This window comes from Rhodnius prolixus, unplaced genomic scaffold (genome assembly GCF_049639745.1).
Source record: "Rhodnius prolixus isolate KJV_2025 unplaced genomic scaffold, Rpr scaffold_7, whole genome shotgun sequence".
NCBI classification, from domain to species: domain Eukaryota; kingdom Metazoa; phylum Arthropoda; class Insecta; order Hemiptera; family Reduviidae; genus Rhodnius; species Rhodnius prolixus.
In genome coordinates, this window is record NW_027411582.1 from 16,389,882 (window position 1) to 16,416,700 (window position 26,819).

The 26,819-nt window shown below is 34.2% G+C and overlaps 1 protein-coding gene across 8 annotated transcripts in view; it reads left to right on the top strand.

The window, feature by feature from the left end:
- cpx (synaptic transmission protein complexin) overlaps positions 1-26,819 on the top strand; it is a 1,020,744-nt gene that overhangs the window by 430,867 nt on the left and 563,058 nt on the right. The window lies entirely within an intron of this gene.

Below are 26,819 nucleotides of genomic sequence, written 5' to 3' on the forward strand. Positions count from 1 at the left end.
TAACTTTGAAAAATATTTGTACAGAAAAGTTAACGTAGGAAAGAAAGCAGAGATATATTTAAATTAAAAGTAAATAAATATTCAACGTTGCTGTCTTTTTATTATTATTATTTTTTTTTTATTTGTTTGAACTTAGTTATTTTTTATTTTTATTAGCTACATGTTTCAGAGGGTTTGGCCAACTTACTGACAGCCTGTCCAACTTGTTCACAATTTTTTTTAAAAAATGCCATCGCTTTTTTCCTTCAGCGTATTTTTCACTATCGGATGTGCTATATTGTTTTCTCAATTCTGTACTTTCTCTAAAAAAAATCTCTTTTTCTCTTTGTATTTATGTATATGCCTGCCCCTGTCTTGGAGAGAGAAAGACAGAGAGTTATTGTGAGAAGGAAAGTCAGTTTTTCAATAAATGATACTACAGTACTTTTTTAATCTACCAGTTGCAAAAGAATTGTTGGTTTTAATCCTTTGTTTTAGCTTTCGTATTGTTTGTTTTAATTTTTAGAAGTTGGAATCTATTCTATTTTTATTTTGTCCTGTTTTAATATCTATTCCATTTTTTCTTTTTAGTTTATAGCTCTTTTATAATTTAATAGGAAATGCTTGCTCTTGATATACAGGTGATCCATTTAAAACGCACCCAATCGCTAATAACTTTTTAGGAAAGCGGAATTTCGAAAAAAAACCACGAAGTAAACTATTTGTTTTTTGGGTCTAGTTTTCAAATTTTCCACCCCCCGATGCTGTATCTTCATTTTTGGCGGAGTTAAGGGCAGAAACCTGATCAAGGTTCATTAAGAACCACTGGTTTTGACAATGATTATGAAAACTACATAAAAAACTGTGAAAAATGACGTTGACCCCGTTTCGATATCAGTAATAGTTGTCGAGTTATTTAAGATCAAAGTTACAATTTTCATCTTAATCGTGAACGGTTTTCAATACTAATTTTCCACCAGAAATACACCAGTTTTGGGAGGTCCTCTGATTGCAAAAAAAAAAGTTATTTGTGACGCAAAGTAAAAAAATAATAATAATTGAAGATTTTAAAACATTTAGTGTCATATAATGGTTGTGAGTGAATCAGGATAAATTTGTTTTATCATCAAATAAAAGCAATCATCACATCATTTTAATGCACCTCGTATGCAAGACTTCTTGATCTATGATTAGGGTAAGAATATCTTGGCAGGGATGGGCGGGTGTTCGTCTAGTAGTCAAGAGCGTGGCTTTGTAAGTGGGAGATCCCCGATTCGAATCCCGCGTATGACTACCCTTTATTTGATAAAGTATTATGGTTTTTTAAGTGATAAAAATGACTGCATACGCGGGATTCGAACTGGGAATATTGAAAAGCGTTAACGAATAGAAAAAATTGTAACTTTGATTTTAAAAATCTCAACAAATAGTACGGATATCGAACGGGGTCATTTTTCACGGTTTTTTATGTAGTTTTCATAATCTTTGTCTAAACCAGTGGTCCTTATGAGACCCCAATCAGGTTTTTGGCCGTAACTCCGCCAAAAATAAAGATACAGCATCGGGAATGGAAAATTTGAAAACTAGACCCAAAAGAACATATTGTTTACTTCGTGGGTTTTTTTGAAATTCCGCTTTCCTAAAAAGTTATTAGCGATTGGTGCGTTTTAAATGGATCACCTTGTATATTGCTTGGAATACTCGAGCCTAAGGTCGTCCTAAAATGGTTAAAATACGCGTAAATGCTTTCTCAATTTGTTGGGTGCATTTTTTTCAGATAAAACCTTATTTTTTTGGAAACCATACTTATCTAAGTTATTGGGCATTCATTTTTGCAAATTACAAGCATATATCCATTAGAATAGAATAGAATAATGGATGGAACGGGTCCTACGCTCCACGGCACCGCAGCCAAAAGAGGCTTGTGGTGCTAGCCTCCTTTTTAGATCTAGTAGACGAAACCTCTCCTACTAAGGAGGTTGAGGAGTTTCGCTACTAGTTCTTTTTGCGCTACTATCACCTTTGGTCTCAAGGTTTTAAAGGTTTCACAGTGCAACCGCTTGATTGCGACACAATCGAACAGCAGAGCCGTTTCCTCCTCTTCCTGATACAATCTTGCACAACGGTACCGAGCTAATAAGCCCCCACCTTGTACAGAACGGCTTCCTGAACCTACCGTGCCTCGTAAATAGGCCTGTGATCAGAGTAATCTAATTTCTACCCAAGCACTGAGCCTGTTTGGTTATTTGCTTACACAGCCAAGGCATCATGGTCTTGCTGTGTTTAACCTCAGGGACACATCACCAAATTCTTTTCATGCTCTTTCCAGATCCCAGCCTTTGAGAGACGCCCGAACTGCACCCTTGGTGATCCCTAGGACAGGCTCCGGACCAATGAAAGGAGTGTTAGATCCATTCCTGGCCAGCTGATCGGCTGTTTCATTCCTCTTGATCCCCACATGACCCGGCACCCATTCCAGCCGAACTTTATTGTGCCGCGCCAGTAGTTCCAGGGCCTTTCTGCATTCCCAAACCAGGGAAGAGATAGTTCTGAAGGAAACAAGGACCTTCAGTGCAGCCTGCATGTCCGAAAAGATGCAGCTCTCCCTATTTCTCAGATCCATCAGCATGTTTTCCTCAGCACATGTTTTAATCGCCTATTAATTCATTGAATTAACATTCATTATTTCACATGAATTATTTTTCAATAAAACTCTTGCCATAGTGAACATTATGGAGCATCACATCTCCCATTATGGCTTATGACGTAGTTAACATGTTAAATTGGATAAATATATGCGTAATAAGTTGAATAATAACGTTCATTAACAATTTATTGCATCATTCTTGACGTAATAATTTATTAACGTAAAATGTTAATTAATATTAAATTAGTATGTAGTCTTATAAGCAGATTCTAGGTACATATGACTAGAATTCATAATGTTATCTTAATTACAATCACATTCAAGATACATTTAATTGCAGAAACCTGCATATATATATTACCTTTTCTGGACCTTTCCAGTAACAGTCATGGTTCTAATCAATACTAGTGGTGTTTAAATACATAAAATACATTCTGATTTAAAGTATAATTTCATTATTATCGGCGATTCCTAAGAAAAGAAATGTTATTTTATCGTGTCTAATTTTCTAAAATATGTTTTTTGTTTTTCTTTTTACTGGAAATGTAGTTTAAAGTTTTGCAAAAACTAATTCAATTTTTTTAGCTGATGATCTGATGAAAGGATTGATAATATTGATGTATAAAATTATTTCTTTACAGTGAAAAAAAGACTTAATCAAAATTAATGAAATGACCTACGTACAGTTAAATCAATACGAGGGTCGTTTGAAAAGTCCGTGCAAAGTCAGAGAGATAGCACTACTGGCGCGTATCGAGGTTATGTTTAGTTAGTAGCATCTCTTGGAAGAACACACACCAAGTTTCAGCCAGATCGGTCTATTTCTTTGTGTTTGGCATTCGTTTGAATCGAGGAAGTCGAGTGATTTTCAAAAAAATGGACGAAAAAGAATTTCGTGTGTTGATTAAACATTACTTTATGAAAGGCAAAACGCCTCAGGAGACTAAAGAGAAGCTTGATAAACATTATGGTGACTCTGCACCTTCGATTAGAACAGTTTATAAGTGGTTTCAAAATTTTCGGAGTGGCCATATGGGCGCACAAGTGACGCTGAATGTTCTGGACGCCCTGTTGAGGTTACTACTACTCCAGAAATCATTGATAAAATCCATGATATGGTGATGGATGACAGAAGAGTGAAGATGCGTGAGATTGCTAGTGCTGTGGGCATCTCGAATGAACGGGTACATAATATTTTGCATCAACATTTGGACATGACAAAGCTATCCGCAAGATGGGTGCCGCGATTGCTCACGCTTGACCAAAAACGAAATCGTGTGAAGTGTTGCAAGGACGGTTTGCAACTGTTCCAGAAGAATCCGCAGGACTTTAAGCGTCGTTTCGTCACTGTGGATGAAAAATGGATACATCACTACACTCCTGAGACCAATGAACAATCTAAACAATGGGTTACCAAGGGGGAATCTGCGCCAAAAAAGGCGAAGACCGTTCCTTCGGCCGGAAAGATTATGGTGACTGTCTTTTGGGATTCGCAAGGAATAATCCTCATCGACTATCTGGAAAGGGGTAAAACTATTACAGGTGCATATTATTCATCGTTATTGGACCGTTTGAAAACCGAGCTGCAAGAAAAACGCCCACGATTGGCCCACAAAAAAGTCCTTTTCCATCACGACAACGCACCAGCTCACACCTCAGCAGTTGTGGTCGCAAAATTAATGGAAATAGGGTTCCAACTCGTTTCACATCCCCCCTATTCTCCAGACTTGGCTCCCTCGGACTACTATTTGTTCCCCAATATGAAGAAATGGCTGGCGGGAAAAAGATTTTATTCAAACGAGGAGGTGATTGCAGAAACGAATGGCTATTTTTCAGACTTGGACAAATCCTATTATTCGGAAGGGATCAACAAACTAGAGCAGCGTTGGACGAAGGCCTAAAAGGAGACTATGTTGAAAAATAAAAAAGGTTTACCCCAAAAAATTAAGTAGTTTTTATTTTTGCACGGACTTTTCAAACGACCCTCGTATATACAGGGTGACCAAAGTTATATGCTCCACCCACTTTTTTTTTAACGGCGGGAAATTTCGAAAAAATAAAAAACACGTATTTAATTATTTTTAGTCTAGTTTATTTTTAGTGATTGACCCATTTTTTTAAACCCTTGTATCTCGAGATACAGCATCCAACTTTTGTTTTTCAAATGGAACGTTATATTTTTTGTTGCATATTTTTGTAGTATCTGAGCTCCTAAAAAAAAAAAAATTTTTTGAAATCGGTTAGGTTTTTCAAAAGTAAAGGTAATTTAAAATATGAAAAATAAATTTCAGTTTATTGTCAAAATTACTTTATTTTTTTTTAAGAATCTGTTCAAACTGGGCACTATCAACGGATAGGCAAGCCAAAACTCTGGACTCCCACGCTTTGCTTGTAGCAGCACTTACGGTGGCGAAGTCAAGATCTAGGCAGGCTAGAGTTATTCGACGTTTCACATCATCGACTGAAGCCACGGGATTAAGGTTACTGTACACTTTATTTTTTAGTTATCCCCGCAAAAAATAGTCCATTGCGGTTAAGTCCAGAGATCGAGGTGGCCATTGGATGGGACAATGAGTTCCAAGCACTTTTCATGGAAATTTCTGTCCAGGTAACGTCGAACAATTCTCGCATTATGTGCCGGACAACCAGATACCTTGCACCAGTTAAGTTCTCTCTGTAGAATGGCCACTTCGATCTCTGGACTTAACCCCAATGGACTATTTTTTGCGGGGATAACTAAAAAATAAAGTGTACAGTAACCTTAATCCCGTGGCTTCAGTCGATGATGTGAAACGTCCAATAACTCTAGCCTGCCTAGATCTTGACTAACTAATCGGCCCATACTTCTACAGAGAGAACTTAACTGGTGCAAGGTATCTAACTTTTTTATAAGAGACATTTTGCCAGTTCTGCTTGAAAATGTTTCTCTACAATGTCGGCTAGATATGTATTTTCAGCAAGATGGTTGCCCGGCACATAATGCGAGAGTTGTTCGAGGTTACCTGGATAGAAATTTCAATAAAAAGTAATTAGGAACTCATTGTCCGATCGAATAGCCACCTCGATCTCCGGACTTAACCCAAATGGACTATTTTTTGTGAGGATACCTAAAAAAATAAAGTGTAAATTATCCTTAATCCCGTGGCTTCAGTCGACGATCTGAACGTCGAATAACTCTAGCCTGCCTGGATCTTGACTTCGCCACCATCAGTTTTGAAACTAAGATCTTACACTTTACAAGGTTTATAAAGTGAACAAGAACTTGAACTCCTTTGTAACAGATACGTTGTATCTCTATACAAGTAAAGATAATAATAATAAAATAACACACTCGGGAATAACAAATTTCACGAAATACAATCATTTTTACGAATTGGTACACCACTGAACATGATGTACAACCTAAGTGATACGCGAGCCAATAAAAGGTTGTGAAACGCTGGTATATTCCATAACTTGTGATTTTACCTAATAAGCTGATTTAGTATTTACTTAGTGAACGTTACAGAAATAGGTACATAAATCGTAAAGGCAGCATAATGTTAACTAATTTTCAAATCAACTTTTCTGTAACAGCAATTAACTTTGATTTATAACTATTAAACAAAATTTATTAAGTTATACAGGGCTAGTATAGTTAACTGGGTAACGGTTCTTAAATAGCAATGGCGTACAGATACATGTAAAATAGTGCTGTATTCCCCTTAGGGTTCCTCTACATCGTCTAGGTCTTTTAACCATATTGTGGTGCATCATTTACTCTTAGTGGTATACCATTACTAACACCACCAAAGCTTCCCTCCCATTTACAAAATGCAAATGTTTCTAAAATGTATGAAACCGCTTGGAATATTTCTAAAGTTTCTGCCCGTTCTTGGAGAGAAACGGTTTTTAGACGCCAAAAGGCATTCACCCAATTTCCCAGTTGGTTAATGCTTTTGGGAGTATAAACATTATTCACTTCTCCTGTGAATTTTACATTCATTGTCTTCATGTGCTAATATATCTTGGATTATACAACTGTGATAACATTATCAAATGTTTACTATAGTGATTCTTAACCTTCTTTCTTCTATCTTTAAGTTACCTTCCTTTCTCAGTAAAATATTCTTTGAAACACGAAATTTCATCAACAAAAAAGTTTATTTAACATTATTACCGCAGTGCTGAAAATTAGGTTGATTTTATTTCTTGTAGTAAACATTTTATCCTGCCCTGTCTTTTGTCCATCACCCAGAGATTGATGAATCAATTTGGTGAAGAGATGTCGATGTTTCCATCTCTCACTATATTTCCTACTTCGAAACCAGTCAAGGATACAATAAACATACGACGGATTTGATTTAAATTTATTTAGTTATTTAAAATCTGTATAATATACAGGGTGTTCAGCATAAGACTACCGTAACTTCGGGAGGCGATTCTGGGCATCATTTGCAACAAAAAATTCCATATAAACTATGGCTCGATTCTGCTCCGTTTTATAGATATTTTTAATTTTATGTTTTTTCAAAGTATTACTTACTTTTTAGCAAACAGTTGCCTATATTTCTCAAACTATTATAGCTACAACAATTTCAATAAGCTCATTAGAAAGAAGGTTAATTTTCCTTTTAAATAAGCTAATTTATATTCCAAAATAATAATATCAAGTATTTCATTTTGAGGTCCAAACATAAGAAATAGCAAGTTTCTCCATTTTTTCGCCAAAACTTTGACTCCATTTTTCTCAAAAATATCATATAAGTTTAAAACGTGCACTACTCATGTAAAAACATCTACATACAAACACCTTTCGAAAGGTATATCATGAATAGTGGTTATTTTAAAAATAGATGCAGAAATCTGTGATTAACTGCAAAAAATTAGGCCTCAAAACAGCGTCGGCGTTATGAAAGGAATTCACCCACCATAAGAATATAATTGATCAGAAACATCAAATCCTGTACTATTTTTTTTGCGAACGTATAATTTAATAAATAATTAATTCAAGAACTATATTCAAAAATATAAAATTCACATTATAGGTATCAATTTCGAAATAAAGATTTTACGTTTAACGAGTTTAGAACTATGTGCTATTCTTTAGTTAATTATAAAAATAAGCATAATACGTATACATAATATGTATACCAACCTTTAAATGATGTAAAATATGACATTGTCAACTAGGTAAATAATGTTTGTAAGTTATTTTGCATTATACATATTCATTTTAATATAATATACAAAATATGACTGAAATTGGCAGTTACTTTTTCATCCTATAGTTAAAAATGTTTATTTAAAACATATTTCTATTAATCGAGGTACTTCTGGGAGATGTAGGTGGTTAGTCTTTGCTCAAGAGCGCCATTACTGGCTTGCCTCCTAAATAATATTAAAAATAAGAACTAAATACGATATAGAATTTCTAAAATTTAATGAAAATGGAAGATGCAGAATGGATTGAGCTTATCTTGACAATTTTATCTTCCCTTTTCCATTTTCAAAGTTTTTATTCAATTAAAATTGTCAAGTACAGAAAACCAATCCAGGATACCTACAAGAATACCTAATACCTACATTATTAATACTGTATAACTGTATGTTACTGTAATGTACCTCGAAGATTCGTACCACTTATCTGTAATCTACTCCTTTTTGTTTCCCAAACTTCCAAGATGTAAGTAAAAAGTAAAGTAAAGTAAAGTAATCGCCTATTTTTTCAGGTGGCCTAACGTCCAACTACCATTTACGTACTAGGTGTCGCGGACGGAGGCGAATAGCAAACATACTTTACTATTTTTCATTTAACCATTTAATAAAATCCAAGGCCAAGGCCGGGAATTGAACCCAGTACCACAATGCATATTAGCTTTGCAGGTCTCACCTCTTAACCCGCTCGGCTACCGTGGCGCCTAACTTCCAAGATATCTTCCATGAGATGCCATATTTCTTATCACATTAAAAACAATTTTCCTCCAATATCATTAATTGCTTAATAATTAAGAACATTTACGCTGTACGAATTATATTAGTCTTTAATTAGATAATGATGATTACTTTATTGTCGTATATTCTCAAAAAGTTTGTAATTTAATTTGCGCGTGTTTGTAACAATGAATAATCTTCCCGTTCTATCTTAAGCTTTATTATTCATTTTTCTTTCATTTTTATAAGTTACATTTATCTTCATTGAGGAAATGATTTAGCTTCTGGCTTTTTATCTGCTTTTCCATTTATCCAATTGAATTTTAATTTTGTTAGTCTATTATAATGTCACACCCAATGACAGCTACATTACGTTAATCCTATTCTGTTTTCATGCAATATTTTTTCTTTGTATTTGGTTACATGCTATGTAGCTTAACTCCGTTTATATGGGGTCCTCCTCCCTTATAGGCAATACACGTCAAACCAAATCTCTATTACGGTACGTTCGACGTGTATACTCGTTGTGAAAAATATAAAATTGCCATTAACTATACAAAACTCGAAATTTTAATAAAATACAATAAGAATATTATTCGGTGGGATGTTTCCTTTATCTTACCAATAGAACTGCCAAGTATTTTGTACGGAGGGGGTTGGTAGAAGTAAGCCAAATGATAAGTGGTTGGTACATGTTTGGTCTCCGCAATAGAGATTGGGAAAATTACGCACACAGATAGAAGCTCTCAACCCTAGTGCAATGCCGTTTTTTTTACCTTAGATAGAGGTTCAGGACCTCAGTACAAGCATGATTTCATTTTGCTCAAGAATTCAAAGCTCTTTTCTTCCTTGCAAAAGCTCTTGCGTCTCCTAGTTAACTAGAGCAATGCATAAGTGAAGCGGTGCAAGATTTAGAAAGAGCACAGAATGCTCTATAATCTCAAGCCCCCAGAGATTGCAGAAAAAGTCGCTTGCTGTGACTATTATGGACGTTGTAAACTTTTTGGTTGTCTTGCCCTGCGTTCGACACGTGTATACACGTCATTGTCTGATTTTAATTACGCACACTGTGGGGGTTTCTTTAAAACTAAATTCCACGCTTAACTGGTTAATCAATATATGGCTGGCTACATTACTAGTGCTTTATGGTAGCGAATGATGGGTTTTGACCCAAGAGAGAGCAAGACTGCCTTGAGAGTAAGGGAAAGGAAAGTATTGAGGAAGATATATGGTCCAGTAAACGAGGGAGAATGATGGAGAATCCGCACCAACTTGGTACTGCAGACTCTCTGTGGAAGCAGATATCGTTGCATACATCGTTGCATAGAAAAGGGAAGATTGAGTTGGTTAGGAAATGTGGAGAGGATGGTGGATAACAGAATCTCTAAACGCCTTTTATATAAAAGCCTCCGGAGGCGTCAGAAGAAGAGGTACGCTAAGACTGAGATGTCTTGATGACGTCGAAGAGGATTTAAGGAAAACGGGTGTGCGAAGGTGGAGATTAGAAGGCTCCTTGATAGAGGCCCAGTGGAGAGCCTTGATTGAGGAGGTCCTGGGTCCTTTCAGGACTGTAGCGCCCAGGAAAAAGATATGGCAGTAGCAATTTGGACTGAACATGGAAATTTAGGTAAGCTATATGTTTTAAGTCAAAAATTTATGAATTCACCATTAACACTATCATATCGCTTGCTTCAACATACGTAACATCATATCATGAAAAGCATTCTAAAATATTCGATTCTCTGGAATAGTAAATGTTGGGGGGTCATTGCAGTTGCATAAATCAGCTCAATTCTGCAATCTATTAACGTCATTCTCTTGCAAACATTCATTAAAGAAATAAACAGTTCATACGATCGAAATAAGTTATTATTATTTGAGAAAACAAGTAACTTATAGAATATAAAAAGTGTTAAAAGAGATAAGAAAAAAAAAAAGTCGAAAATAAACGAATATAATTTTTATTCCGGTCGTTTGGGGAAAGAATGGCTAATCTGGTATTCTGTACTAGTTTTGGTGCCGGTCTTCAATGGGCTAACTCCTTCACAGTAGTAATGGTTAAACATATACGGGGTATCACCACTATATATATATATACCCAGGGTGGCCATTCATACTGGACTAGCATTGCTGGTAGAATATCTAATTCCTGAAGATGGTTGAAACATGTACACTAGCCTACTTGAAAGCACTTCGAGGCTCCCCCCAAAAAACCACTCCGCACACAATTCAGACCGCAAAGTATAACAAGGACTTTGTGTAAATTTTATTTATATACTTTAGGTTGATAAATTGGGCATTTTTAAACATTTTAAATAATATTGGCTATTTTTTTTTATTTAACTCTATTTTGGTCTTTACAAATTAACTATTCTTAAGGTAATGATGAATATTGCATACTAATTGGTTGTTATGGCCGTTGTCACAAAGCAGTGTTCAATGTATACCTGAGCCTATAAAAAAAAATTAACATGTGGCTGTGTCATGGACATGGCCGTGATTGTACGTGAATACGTTTACATAACGGGTTATATTTTTTATATAAAATATTTTTATTCATGTATTTAGGATGAAATCAAGGAAACAAATCGACGATCGAACACAATCTATGCCTATACAGTCCGTTGTCGATGTAGAAGCGATTTCATCATCCACTTGCATTTCAACCGCCCCAGCTGCAGATGTACTGACACCGCTCGGTTGATCCGCTCGGCCGCATTCATTCTTTTACGTTCCCGGCACAGGTTGACTCGGTTATATGGTGTTTTATTATTACCATTCGATTGTTCTTGTGAAGTCCTTTCCAACCGTATATGATCTCTGTATTTGGTTTTGGCTTTTAGACATTATATATTTTTGATAATATTTTCTTATTCTAACACCTTATTATATTCACTGTCACTATTTTGCACTAATGTTTTATAAACAATCGATAGATTGTGACGACAGCTAACGTTTAAAACTTAAACGAATATCGTAGCTTCTCCGAGTCAAAAGTTATACTAATTGCAAATCTCGATACGCAGCAAAATGATCTCAAAATGGCGGCGCTTTCCCCTCCAACACGTGCAATGCTTCACAGTCCTCGCTTATCGTAATGAATTCTTTGATCCTTTAGCTATCCAGTGATCTAATTTAATTTTGGATGTAGACAATAGATTCGAAACTATAATGCCAAACTGTATCCTCCGATTTTGTTATCGTTAGGTTTTTTTGGATTGCTTCCATATGATAGCAAATTTAAAGACGTATTCTGGTGATCTATTTTTTTTTTTGTTCTAAAGTCATTGATTCTCGAATGTTGTCTCAGTGCATTGCTGGTCACCGGACAGTGTTCTGTCATTACCGTGTCCATAATTACAACAGTGTGCTGTAAGAAGCACTTAGAAAGTGAAAACTAATAGCTAGATTCAAACCCGGGATCTGGTATTAAGCACAATTTTTTGGGGCATGTCCAAAATAATAAACTTCCATGGAGACAACAACACGAAACGTTTCTAGAGCACCTAAAAACTATAGAAGCTGGATAACATCACCAACTCGGGAGAGAAAACAAACCGACTATCGCTAAAACCTAATCTACCACAGAACGTACTTTCAAACTTTAAAAAAAAGAAAAAAAAAAGTCAGTGATTAATTTCACTTTTTAACTAAGTATACTTTGAGTTTGCTTTATATAGCATTCTGTACAGCAGAAACTAACTGCCTGGAAAATTTAGGGCATTTTTCTTCTTTAAAAAACTAAAGAAAAAATTACTCTTATTTAGACATAACATTTATCACTAGCAAGAACTTTAAAAAACAAAAAATCTTAATTTTTAATTTCAATGTTTCAGTACAACTTAATTCGCAGTTAACCCTATGGCGCAATTTTGCTATTACTGTTTATTCAGCCATTTGTTCTTCATCTTTCGAACTACATTCATTATTTAGAATAGGGTGCATAAGGGCATCCTGACAGGTTGAAAATTTAATCTGTAATTTATATTTTACCAAATTTCGCTCATAACTTTCAGCTTAAATACTTGATACAATTCCGATTTTAGGTGCCACGATAGCCGAGCAGTTAGAGGCGAGAAGTGCAAAGCTAAAAATGCAGGGTTCGATTCCCTGGCCTAAGGCCTTGGATTTTATTTATTGTTTAATATGAGAATTTAATAGTAAAGTATGTTTGCTAGTCGCCTCCGTCCACGACACCTGATTTGGTAGTTGGACGTAAAGCTCGCCTGAAAAAATAGGCAATTACTTTACTTTACTGGAATAATAATGTTACCATTGGCCGTGACGTCGAGGCCGTGGTTTCAAAATTGACTAGTGGAAGGAAGAAAAAGTCTTAAATTTCCAAAATACTGTTATCAATATTCTGGCAAACCACAAAACTCTATTCTCTTTATTCTTCATTAAAATTAAATTTAAACTGTTTATTCACAGAAAGAAGAATTTTGAGAAAACCCTAACTTAACTCTGTTGCCTTGGTTACATATAGAAATATTCATAAATTTCTTGATATTTGCAACCATAGTAGAAAAAAAAGATTTATTAAATGACCCATTTTATGATCATTGATCTGAGAAAAGTTTGCCAGATCCTTATTCTCAATGAATACCGTAATTTCTCGAAAGTACTCCACAAATTGCCCAAGTATTATTTAAAATTATATAATAATTTTTTCGTCTCTCTCGATGCGTGCCGCCCAAAATGAGTTCACGTTTCACCTCTCACACGCGTATCTTAAGTTTGGTGTAGAGTTTGTGCAATTGTTTTAGTTGATATCGTACTTAAATGTACTTATTCCTTCATTTATATAACTGAAAAATAAAAATGCAATCGTAGATGAACCAGAAAAAGAGACAAAAGTAAAAGCAACTTGTACAGCATTTAAATGGTAAAATGAAAACAAACATGTACAATTGGAAAAAGAAGAGAATAAAATGAATTATACGAGTATACATCATATTTGATGGTCTAGTGGTCAAGAGCTTGGCTTTGTGAGTGGAAGATCGCCAGATCGAATCCTACGTATGGCTACTTTTTATTTGTTAGGGAAAATTATTTGTAGTTAAGAATGAGCTTCCGCCTCCGTCCAATTGGTAGTTGGGGAACAATGGGCATTTTGGATTGCCAGCTATCCTTCCCCTTTCTGGTGGAACCGCCCTTCTAATACAATCTAATTAATCTAATTGGTAGTTGGATGTTAAGCTCCGCCCTGAAAAAATAGGCGATTACTTTACTTAATTTGCTTACTTTACATCAAATTTTGATGAATATTGTACAAAGACTGGAAAAGAAATTGTTTTAAATTTGTACACATATAGAAAGGTGTAGATGAGAGCACGTGGAAGTTTTAACACTTTCAACGACACTTTTTCTTTTTTGTGATCAACAAAATGAATGAGTCAGGAGGTCAGTGTAATTCACTTTCGTCCAATCAAATATATCCTTTTTCTGTGTAAAAAAAAGGGTTTGGTTTGTGTCCTTTTTATTTTTTAAATTTAACCTTACTGTTGAAATAACAGGGAACTTGTCGGTGTATGCTTGTGTAGTGTCCTTATTTTTTTTTTTTTTTTTTTTTTTTTAAAAAAAAAAAGGATATGGGAAAGGAGTAGAAGAGAAGTATCCTGTGGAGCAGTTAAGTGAGATGAGGGTGCGTTATATTACCAAAGTGATGGAGACCCTAGAGGTTGTTCGTCGAGTCGTCAGCCTGGAAAAGCGGCAAGAGTATGGTACGCTCTATTTATTTCGGATCGCGTTAGAAGGCCGACCGGGTCGCCCAATCGGGCGTGCTGGCCTGTCCGTGGGCGATAACACATCCTCTTGTTTCCAGTTGTTTCCGTTGTATAGTGAAGAGTGGATGTGTGCCGGGTATAGGATGCGTGGTGTGTGAAATGGATCGACCGCGGTTACGGAAAGAATGGGTGCCCGGGGGGGTTTTAGAGCCCTCTAACCCAGCCAGGGTTATTCGATAAGGCCTGCTCGTTACGGGTTCAACTCTAATACCTCTCTCAGTGTGAGAAAGTCATTCTCATCTACCTTTCTCTCAATTCCTCTTCCATCCCAGTTCAACCCATTCTCTTTTTAACAGTATCCAGACCGTCGAACATCCCAATACTGTCTCTTCCATTGCCCTTATTAATAACGCTACCATTTTGTAACCAATTCTAATTAAACTAAATCTTGTATTACAAATAACTATTGCCAATTTTAGATCGTATTTATTTATCAAAAATAACACTACACGAGAATATCTGTTACAATTTTCGATTAATAAATGTTTTTGTTTTAATTTAAGGTACGCCAACATCTCCGGCCATTGAAAGCTAAAGTAACACCTATTTTTCCAGCCAGATTTTACGTCCAACTACCAAATGAGGTACGCGTGGACAGAGGCGACAAGCAAGCATACTTAAACTGTGAATTCTTTTATTACAGTATCCAAGGCCTATGCCTTGGAATCGAACCCAATACCACAATAAAACTTAGCTTTGAGCTAGCCTCGCCTGTATCCGCTCGGCTATCCGTGGCGCCTATTTCCGAACAATGTTCTCTTTTGCAGACCACTCTGCCCATCACCAGACAGTGAACTGTAAGAAGCTCCCAGGTGCAGAAATGAGGCCATTACCTGGATTTGGAACCCCGAACCACTGCGTAGTAATCCAGTTCGATTAACACTAACCTAATCCGTTCTAAAATAATTTTGTTGAATCATCCTACAAAGACAAGAGTTTTTTTTTTTAATTCAAGTAAGAGGAAATCTACGGTGAACTATTCAAGTGTGATGCAGATCGCTGCTCTGCAGATCATCACTTACTATGCTTTAATGAACTGCAAGAGACAACCTAATACTGGAATTGGGCATCACATAATGCTATTAAGGGTAGTTCTGTAACGCAATAGGTACCAATATAATTTTACATAATCCTCTTTTAAGGCAACCTTTCCACCAAAGAAAATCAACTAAATATTGACTTATAGGATTGTTATCTTGAATGGGATTCTTCAATGGTTGAAGAAGGACTGAGAACGCGATACTGATTCGGATAAAGGAAGAGTTTCTGATTGTTAAATGTTTTATGATTGCGAACAGAACAGAGATTAAAAACGGTTTAAAAAAAAAAAAAATTATAAGTAAAGCTTCAAAAATATGTAGTATTTTTCAAGCGTAAAACAGTTTTATTAACCTATTATCTGCATTCCCAAAAAGTAATAATATTTGATTACATAGACTTAAAGACGCTGATATTGTTTTATAAAACATATTTAACACTGCATTGCCATTGCTCGAACTTAGTCAGTTATTGCCAATGAGGAATCATATTGATTCAATAATTTATTTTTATCTTTTTTTTATATTGATTTCAATTTTAATAATAAAATTTGCATTAAATGATGGGAAAGAATGGGAATTAAGGACGGAAAAACAAATTTTGTCCACAAATCGGCTTTAACATTTCACGCAGAAGGAATTAACTTCAACATAGGGTTCGCAGTGAATTTCAGTATTTTCTAGAACCCTGATTGGCTGCCTTCTGATCAGGGGCTTTTTCATTTTTTTCAATTACTGTGCGCTGTTGACACGGATCGGAAATTACCCAATTCGCTGCAAGTTTTTGCTGCAATTCGGACAGAAAATCAGTACTAGAAAGAAGTTTTTTTTTTGTGCCTTGATACTTTCTATGAAAATTATGTAAATTTATCAAATAAGCATCTGGAGTCAAGTTAATAACAGAAAATCTACTTATATTACCAATCAGGAGTCGAAATGACTCCGATATATTTACGTTTAACGCCAAACTGGAGTCAAAATGACTCTTATGATTCAAGTAAACTAATCTGCAAAAAAAGAAACTAAGAATTCCATGGTCTTCAGCTCGTGACTATCGAATGGTGAGAGAGTGGGGATAGCATATCTAAGAGCATTTCGGGATAGCTATGAGATGTGGGGAAACAGAGACCATTCCTATTTTTTTGGGAGTCAAATTGACTCCAGATTGGCACTGGTTAAGCGCATACAATTTTTTGTGCCCGTTTGATGGATTAATATAAATATTTATTCAAACATTATAGTGACAAATATAACTATGAGAACAGTATTTGTTGTAATAACATTTAAATAAATAATGGATATTGCATTGTAATATAAAAGCCTGAAAATTACTTTGAAATACCATCAAATATAAATTGTAATAAGGCAAAAACTATTTTAAAATATCATTAGGCTTTATTTTCAGGCTTTAAAATTATATGAAAATAATATTTTATTGAATGGAAAGACATAAAAATTGATCTTTACATTTTCTAGAGAATATTTAATGTATTTTTATGAACTTAGAACATTGTCTTTCACTCTTTTTTTATACTAAAGAAAAATGGATCTTTTGTCTTTACTATATTTTACTACCCAAAGCAATGTTCTTTTATCCTAGCAATATTTTTACGACCAATATATCTATATACTGTCAGGACAAATACTCGTAGCGTTCCCTTTTTTGTCAGTCAATAAGTGCTTATATTTGTTTTAGTGAGTTCCTCATATACTTTATTTTTTTTTTGTGTTCCCCAGGAATAAAAATAACGGAAAATAATATTTTATGTGTTAGCGATTTTTGGTTGAACATTATCCAAGATGTCGTAGTCTAGGTGACATGTTGTCTTTCCGCTTGTACCTGTAGGAGAATCCCAAATTCCACCATTAAACGTGAATATATTTCAATGAATTTATCGATATAATAATCATAAGGGGATATCATTTTTTAAAAAATGATTTTGGAAACTATGTCCATATTGTTTAAACATTTTTTTAAAAATTGAAATTAATAGCTTCTCCTAGAGTTATTTTAATAATTTTAACACTTTTAACAACATTATTTTGGAGCTACGAAGTCTAAGAAATGTATGACAGAAAGTTCATTGAATTGAGCCTCACAACTATAAAACAAAAATTGGAGAAATGTGATGAAATAATGTTCATTGTTTTTGACGTGGATACGTCTTTAAATTTGCTATCATATGGAGGCAATCCAAAAAAAAACCTAATGATAACAAAATCAGGGAATACAGTTTGGCATTGTAGTTTCGAATCTATCGTCTACATCCAAAATTAAATTAGACCACTGGATAGCTAAAGGATCAAAGAATTCATTACGATAAGCGAGGGCTGTGACGCATCGCGCGCGGTTGAGGGGGAAGCGCCTCCATTTTGTGATCATTTTGCTGCGTATCGAGATTTGCAATTAGTATAATTTTTGACTCGGAGAAGTTACGATGTTCGTTTAAGTTTTAATCGTCAGCTGTCGTCACAATCTATCGATTATATATTGTAAAATAATGACAGTGAATATAATAAGGTGTTAGAATAAAAAAAAATATATATAATGTCGGCCTATACGCGTCGAAAAGCCGAAACCAAATACAGAGATCGTATACAGTTGGAACTCAAGAACAATCGAATGGTAATAATAAAACACCATATGACCGAGTCAAGTTGTGCCGGGAACGTAAAAGAATAAAAGTTGGGTTCAAAATCGCGACTCAATTAGTTTAATTTCATCAACGTCGATAAATAATGACAAATTTGAATTCATCCTAAATACATAAATAAAAATATTTTATATAAAAAATATATCCCGTTACGTAAACGTATTCACGTACAACACACGGCCGTGTCCATGACACAGTCACAGTTTTTTTTTTTTTTTCAATTCTTGTTTAAAATATAAATTCAATCATATTTACCGTTAAAATTCAGGTGCCTACTACTATATTTGAGTTGAATTATTGCAATGAAATTATTTATTATTCAATGGCCAACAAATTTTTTTGGCAATTAATTACTTAGTTAATTAATTACTTAATTAATTAGTTAATGGTGTTAATCTTTATGATTTTGGGCAATTCATTACAAAATATAAAAAAAGCCTATTACTGAACCAAATTCTTTGATACTTGAATTTAAGATATTTCAAAAAGTGGAGTTAATCCATTTTTGCAGCGAATTGTTCTTATGTAAACCAGGTTTTGACAGTGTATTAGGTGCGCTATTCCAACTGGTTATATGATTCTCTATGTGTAACATATTGGGTCAATTTTTGTAAAACAATATCAGCAGACAAAATTAAATTTGTAAAATATCAGCTATTTTTCTTTTAAAACAATTTATTCTAGAAATGTCGTAAATTTTTTTTAATTAATAAAGTCGAATCATTCATTAAAGTTGGCCAGGTTTTAATTCAGTATATTATCATTATTATTATTATTTTAAAGTTTTAATTAGAGACAAATTGAAAGTTTGTAATTAAAATAGAGATAATTAATCCTTATTATTGTAATTATTGGTTCAAGTAGCCTGTTCTATTCCAGAGTACCATAATTGTACTATCTTCTATGTTAGGTAGTAGGTAGTACAGTAAGTACATCCTTCTCTCCTTACAAGATCCAGGATCTTTCTCAAACAGTCTGTGTTTGGCGATATGATCTCCTTTAGCCGCTGATGCTATCAAACTGGATACCTTCATCTTCTGGAGGATGTTTCCTGAAAATGAGGGAGCTGTTTCTGGCTGACCTTAAAGTCTTCTGAGTACTGATTTGACATAGTTTAGGATTAAGCCTTTTATCATTTTTAATTTCTAGTACAGCCTTCAACGGAATTGTCGAACATTCAAGCAAGACATTGCTTAAAATCCGTTCGTACGGTGTGTCTTTAGTAATATACCAACGAAAGATTCTGGGTCAATGAGTGGAATGGATATTGCTTTCAATTAGTTAGATAGTGCTGCACGAGACCGAGACGAGGCGAGACTTTATGCAGTCTCGATCTCGGTCTCGGTCTCGGTCTCGGTCTCGTCGAGATATCTCGGTCTCGGTCTCAGTTTTTTTGAATTTTTGTTTAAGTATTAAAAGTGGTTTGCTATTAATAATCTTTTCAAAAAATGTTATTATTTTCTAATAATTATTTTAATTTATATATTGGTAATGAAAATGTGTGTAAAAGAAGACAACTACTTACACTTCAATGCATCATATGTTACTATTACTGTTATATATCTTTATATAATTTCAAAAAGATGTTAAAAACGCGCCAAATGAAAGACCCAAATAACATATCTGCCTCCTATAACAAGTTGATTCGTGAAATAAAAAATACACCTCCCAACAAACTTCCCGCTCTATTAGTTATGGCTGTTGGTGAAGATAAAGAATCTGATGATTCACCTTTTGACGACGACGACGACGACTTCATCAATATTTTTGCACCATTTGTTCAAAAATCAGCAAATATCACCGAAGCATGGAAGACAGAAATAATTAATTACACCAAATTAGACCAAGCACCAGTAGACGTTGACATTTTAGAATGGTGGAAAACACTTGAGAATTCCTTCAAAAATTTGTCTAGAATGGCGAAAGATATTTTTAGTATCTGTGCAACTTCAGTGCCATCGGAAAGATTATTTTCGCAAGCTGCGATGATAATGACCAATAGAAGATCTTCTTTAACTTCTGATTCAGTAAAAGCTCTTTTATGTATCAATGCTTAGGCAAAGAGTATCTTAAAAACGAAAATAGTGCGAGACCTGCGAAGCTAATGAGTATTGTGGTACTGGGTTCGATTCCCGGTCTTAGGCCTTGGATTTTATTTAATGGTTAATATGAGAAATTTACAGTAAAGTATGATTGCTAGTCGCCTCCGTCCGTAGTTGGACGTAAAGCCCCGCCTGAAAAATAGGCGATTACTTTACTTTGCTTACTTTACTTATGTAATTCGAAGTCAAATAGATGTAGTAATATTGAACATATATAATAAAATAGTAACTTTTAATAATTAATTCAATACCCGTAATGATTATTTATTAATAAAGAACACAATTTTATAATTTTGTAGCTAAAAATTAATATTTGAAAAACCGAGACGAGACCGAGATTTCTCGACGAGATATATATCATGTCTCGATCTCAAGTCTCAGGTCTCGGTTGCTCAAGTCTCGTCTCGGTCTCGGTCTCGGTCTCGATACCGAGACCGAGATTTGTCTCGTTTCTCGTGCAGCACTATAGTTAGATCACCATCTACATTATTTGTAACAGAAAGCCACTACAGTTACTCGTTGCAAACTAAGGATAAGGATGTTTTCCTTCAAGGTTTAAGCGCAGCCCTGGCTGTAGAGTAAGAGAACTATCAGTGACGCGAGTCCAAAGATCCGATTCACAAACCATTTTGAAATCATCTATGAACCAAATAGATTCCTTTGGCTAGTGAATGGTCTATTTATGACTCCTCAGTTAGTCTTAGAACTTCAGGTCACTTAAAAAGGGACTTCTCGAGGGATAATTTGGTGGTTCTCCGATCATGAATAAATCAGGACCCCGATAGACTTGAATTATACTCAAGAAAATAATTAAATCTTGAAACAATTTTTTAATTTAACGACTAATAAATGTAATAATAATAATTATTATTTTTTTTATTTTTACGAAATCATGAGAATTCTTGGTGTTTTGAAGTCATTTCTCTTGGAATTCAGGTCAGTAAACACATAGAAGAAGTAAAATGTGTGTTCAGGGAATATCCCAGTGAATCTGTAAGAATTTGTCTAGCCAGAGTAATATCTTGCGGTTGTAATTTAACCCAAGTACATGCCATTTCCTAGTCACTTCTCCGGAGTTGAAGATATGGAATCACTTCTTGTTCTTTCCCTACCGCTAGAACATCCTTCTCCTCTTTCTTTCTACAAAACGAACATTCTCTCCCTCACAATCTCTGTCTTGATCCTTTCCAAACCTTATATATACATATTACTCCTTACCATCATTTTTCTCTTGTACAACTCATTCTATCCTGTCCTTTAAACCAACTTGTGTAAACATAACTGACATCTGTGACTTTATAGAAATGGATATACTATTATTTCCATATCTATTATTATTTATCTGTTTGTCTCTATTATCTACATAAAACTTTTTAAGATAAAATTAACAATTTTTTTTCAATGTGTATTTTCAAACCGCCACTTACGTAATCAAATTTCTGATAAAGTTACAACTTTTTTCTGATTGCTTAATTTGTTTTCAGCAATACAGCACTGCGACATTTTCCAAATAATCAGGTGGACCTTATATTTTTTGTTATGCATCCATATAACATGACCGTAGTTACTGTTGGCCAGATTAGAAGTCTTATAGATCAGAATTTGTACTTCTCCACGTACTTAAAAAAACTCCGATAAGATTCTGAAATGAGGTTCAAACGGTATAATAAGATATGATTCAAAAGTTATAACTGCCGATCAAGTAATTTTTATTTAACTCCGAATTTAATTCAAAAATTGGCTTCTCTTTCTAATCTTTTCCTGTATGACATCCCAATCAAATATTGTACCTCTGTGAAGAACCTCGATATCACTTCTGACTAAAACCTCTACTGGAAAAACCATGTTTCCCAAATCTCTCGCCGCTCCATCCACATCCTGAAGCAGATTAACAGTTCCCGTCACCAATTAAGTCCCGGCAACTTCTAGTTTCCTCTTTTATTTTCCCCCATTTCGATTATGGTTGCTCAGTGTATGGCCAGTCTTTCTGGTGATATTGAAACTAAGCTCAAGCGCCTCTTGAACTGCTTCACAAGATTTATTTTCAGCATTTCGAACTACTACGATGAGTTGAAGTAGTTTTCCGCTGTCTACCGCCTCCAGTATTTTTTGGCTTCATTCCTTTTTCCACGTTATCTCAAAGACCATCTTATATTTTCCAACTCTTCAAGTTCAAATCCTCGATCAATTCTCGTAATACTAGATCTCGTTCCTCTGATCTCTATATTCCCTCACACCTTACTTCATCCTTTGACATATCCTTCCTATTACGCACTACCTCTCTCTGGAACTCCTTACCATCATCTGTCCGCCATGCTCCTACCCTTTCCATCTTTAAATCTCTTCTGATCAATTATCTCCTTTCTACCCAGCTTCCTCCGAAATAATCATTGAATAGATTTATTTCCTTAATTTGTATTATTATTTTTTGTAAATATTTACTTTTTTTTTTTTTATTAACTATCTAAAGTACAGGCCAAACCAATAGGGCCTCCAATTGTACATGTATGTATTCTTAGGGGACAATAGTCCCAGGATAATAAATTTATTTTCTTCCTTTCAATTTTTAACGACCTCCTCTCGTTAATATTCTCGATAAGAGATAAGCCCATATTTTTATACTACAATGGTACTTTAGGAGAAAATGTAACAAACCAATTTCCCCCAAAAAGTGACGAAAAATTAAATTTGCTGGGCGACAACAATAATTTTCGAGAAAATATTTGCAAAACAAAGGAGGAAAACTGATGCAGTAAAGCAGTTATATTTTGCCGGAACTCACATTATTAGATCTCCTAGTTGCACCTAACCGAAATATTCAATATTGCAGTTCCAAGTTACAGAAGATATATACAATAATTGTAAAAACTTAATTAATTATCTTAAATATTGTAAGAAACTAACTAGAACATCCCCAAAATATCACATTATACTGAGCAGTTTCAAAACTTAGCACAAACAACTTTATTAGATTAAATGTAAATTTTACAATACGGTGAATAAGTGTAAAGGTGTTTGAAATTCAATATTTAAAAAAAATCTAAAGATAATATCATCTCTCCAGAGTGCCAATAAAATTTTGTCGTGAATACGTCTTTAAATTTGCTATCATATGGAGGCAATCCAAAAAAACCTAATGATAACAAAACTGGGGGATACAGTTTGGCATTATAGTTTCGAATCTATGGTCTACAGTCTACAACTAAAATTAAATTAGACCACTGGATAGCTAAAGGATCAAAGAATTCATTACGATAAGCGAGGACTATGACGCATCGCGCGCGGTGGAGCGGGAAGCGCCGCCATTTTGTGATCATTTTGCTGCGTACCGAGATTTGCAATTAGTATAACTTTTGACTCGGAAAAGCTACGATGTTCGTTTAAGTTTTAATCGTCAGCTGTCGTCACAATCTATCGATTGTATGTAAAACATTAGTGTAAAATAGTGACAGTGAATATAATAAGGTGTTAGAATAAAAAAATATTATCAAAAATATATAATGTCGGCCTATACGCGTCGAAAAGCCAAAACCAAATACAGAGATCGTATATGGTTGAAAAGGGCTTTTCAAGAACCATCGAATGGTAATAATAAAACACCATATGACCGAGTCAAGCTGTGTTCGGGAACGTACAAGAATGAATGCGGCCGAGCGGATCAACGACGGTGTCAGTTGATCTGCTGCTGGGGCGGTTGAAATTATGCAAGTGGATGATGAAATCGCTTCTACATCGACAACGGACTGTATAGGCTATAGATTGTGTTTGATCATCGATTTGTTTCCTTGATTTCATCCTAAATACATAAATAAAAATATTTTATATAAAAAATATAACCCGTTACGTAAACGTATTCACGTACAACACACGGCCGTGTCCATGACACAGCCACAGTTTTTTTTTCGACGAATATGGTAGCAACGTGTGCCATATTTCGCTACGTCTGTTCTAGAAGAAACGGGAGGAGTAATTGCGTTGCAAAATATTAAACTGAGAAAACCTATTTTATCGTTAATAAGTAGTAATTACTTTTCATTTTAAAAATAACCAAAAACCCCATTTAATGATACATTTTAATGGGCAACAAAATAAAATGTAGCAAGGCAACCGCAGGGATTGGAAAGCCCTCTGATCTCATACATACGTAAAGTTGTTACTCAACTAAACTAGATACTATTAGAAATTGTCTTGTAATTGAGCTAGTTTAATTCCAAACTATTTCTCTTATTGATACCATAGAACTAATCATGCATACATTGACACCATTTCAATACAAAACTTATCAACACAGTTAGTAACGCAAGTAATAAGCGTCAAACTAGTTGTGGTATGTTCTCACTTACAAGTTGTGTATAGCCCTTGGACACAGAAGTTTCATGTAACTCCTTAAATGGATTTACTCCCAAAATACACCATCTTACGGTAATACAGAATTAATTTTATTATATTGACATAAACTTGTATAAAATCATACATTTACGTTGTTATATGTAATTTTGTTCAAATATACATATTTGGTACTTGATTGCTAGAAGTGTTACTGTTCATTTGATTTGTATCAATGTAATTTAGACTGATGAAGGCCGGGTAATGTTAATGTTTGTCTCAGCTTGATTAGCATTTATCATCATGTGTCATTGATGATTACTGTAGTTAACCTGTTCAATATATAATGATGTATTTCATCACCGCATGTCACCACACTAAAATTTGATCTTTAGTAATTCTGCAGAGCTGCAACTAAAGCTCAAAAATGTTTAAATAAAATGAATTTTTTTGTAGAGACATTCAAAGCTATTTCCAATTATGTAAATGTGCTGATTTTAATTTATTATCGCTGGTCATATTTTTTATTAAAATATTAAATTCCATAAACACAAAAAAAAATGGAGAGATGAAATGGTGTACATTGTTTTTTAAAATTCCGTTTATAATTTAAATTCAAATAAAACCGCTATCATTCAGCGGCTGCTACATGAATTTGATTTGAATTATTGCAACGAATTCCATTAGAGCTCGTAGTTAAACAAAATGGCTTCTAAAATAGATTATTTATTATTCAATAGCCAAAAATATGTAGTCGTTTTATAGCATAAATATTTTTTATTTGGAGAAATATATTATAAATATAAAAAGCTATGACTGAACCAAAGTGCTTTGACACTTAAATTTGAGATTTTTTTTTTAAAAAAAACAAGAGTTAATCGATTTGTGCAATTGAACAGTTCATTTATCTCGCTAAAATATCAGCTGATAACTTTTTTATTTTATTTTTTTCTTTGTTTTAACACTGGCATTGCCAATGCTCGAACTTAGTCAGTTATTGCCAATGTGGGAGTCATATTGACTCCATAATTTATTTTTATCTTTTTTTTTTTATATTTATTTCAATTTTAATAATAAAATTTGCATTAAATGATGAGAAAGAATAGGAATTATGAACGGAAAAACAAATTTTGCCCACAAATCGGCTTTAACATTTTCACGCAGAAGAAATTAACTTCAACTTAAGATCGCAGTGAATTTCAGTAATTTTTAGAACCCTGATTTGACTGCCTTCTGATCAGGGATATTTTCATTTTTTCAATTACTGTTGACACAGATCGGAAATTACCCAATTCGCTGCAAGTTTTTGCTGCGATTCGGACAGAAAATCAATTCTAGAAAGAGGCTTTTTTTGTTGTGCCCTGGTGCTTTCTATGAAAATTATGTAAATTTATCAAATAAGCATTTAGGCAATAATCTGGGAGTCAAGATAATAACAGAAAATCTACTTATATTACCTGATTAGAAGTCGAAATGACTCCGATATATTTACGTGTAACGCCAATCTGGAGTCAAAATGACTCTTATGAGTCAAGTAAACTAATTTGCAAAAAAAGAAACTAAAAATTCCATGGTCTTCAGCTCGTGACTATCGAATGGTGAGAAAGTGGGGATAGCGTATCTAAGAGCATTTCGGAATAGCTATGAGATGTGGGCAAACAGAGCCATTCCTATTTTTTTTTGAAGTCAAATTGACTTCGGATTTGCAATGCAGTGTTAAGGCGCGTCAATATCTAAATTATTGGAGCTTGGAGCTTTTTTTCAGTGGACTGTCTTTCATTTTTTGGAAAAAATAAATAATTTTAGTGAGTGCAGTACTCAAGGAGGGAGGAAGGTTTTGAAATTTAAAAAGAGATTGAAATTTGAGACAAATATTTGAAGTTTTTAAAACAAAAATATCGAAAAACTGTTCCTTAAAACTTTCTATTTGTTTGTTGCCCCACAATTTGATCTTCAACCCCAAAATAATGTATGTAGTATTGGAAACACCCCAGAAAATGCATTTTGTGGCTGTTTTGGAGGATTATGGAGTTAAGATTCTCTGTATGGTACGTGTAATGAATGGCCTAAATTACCAGTGTAATATAAACAAAAATCAAAATTTCATATTTATTCTAAATTTAGGGAATATAAAATCAGTTGCATGCAAGTTGCACTTTAAGGTTGCTTCTTTTGGCCACAGATAGTTTTTTCTAAATAAAAAAAATGCATTCCTTAAACTGCAGCAGTCATGTGACGTTTTCTTACCAAACAATCAACCATTTTGAAACCATTTAGACGAAATATTAATTAAACAATAAGTTAATTGAAATAATATGCCTTATTAATGTCAAAAATTTATTACAAAAGCAGGGATTTAAACTAAAATATCCCCA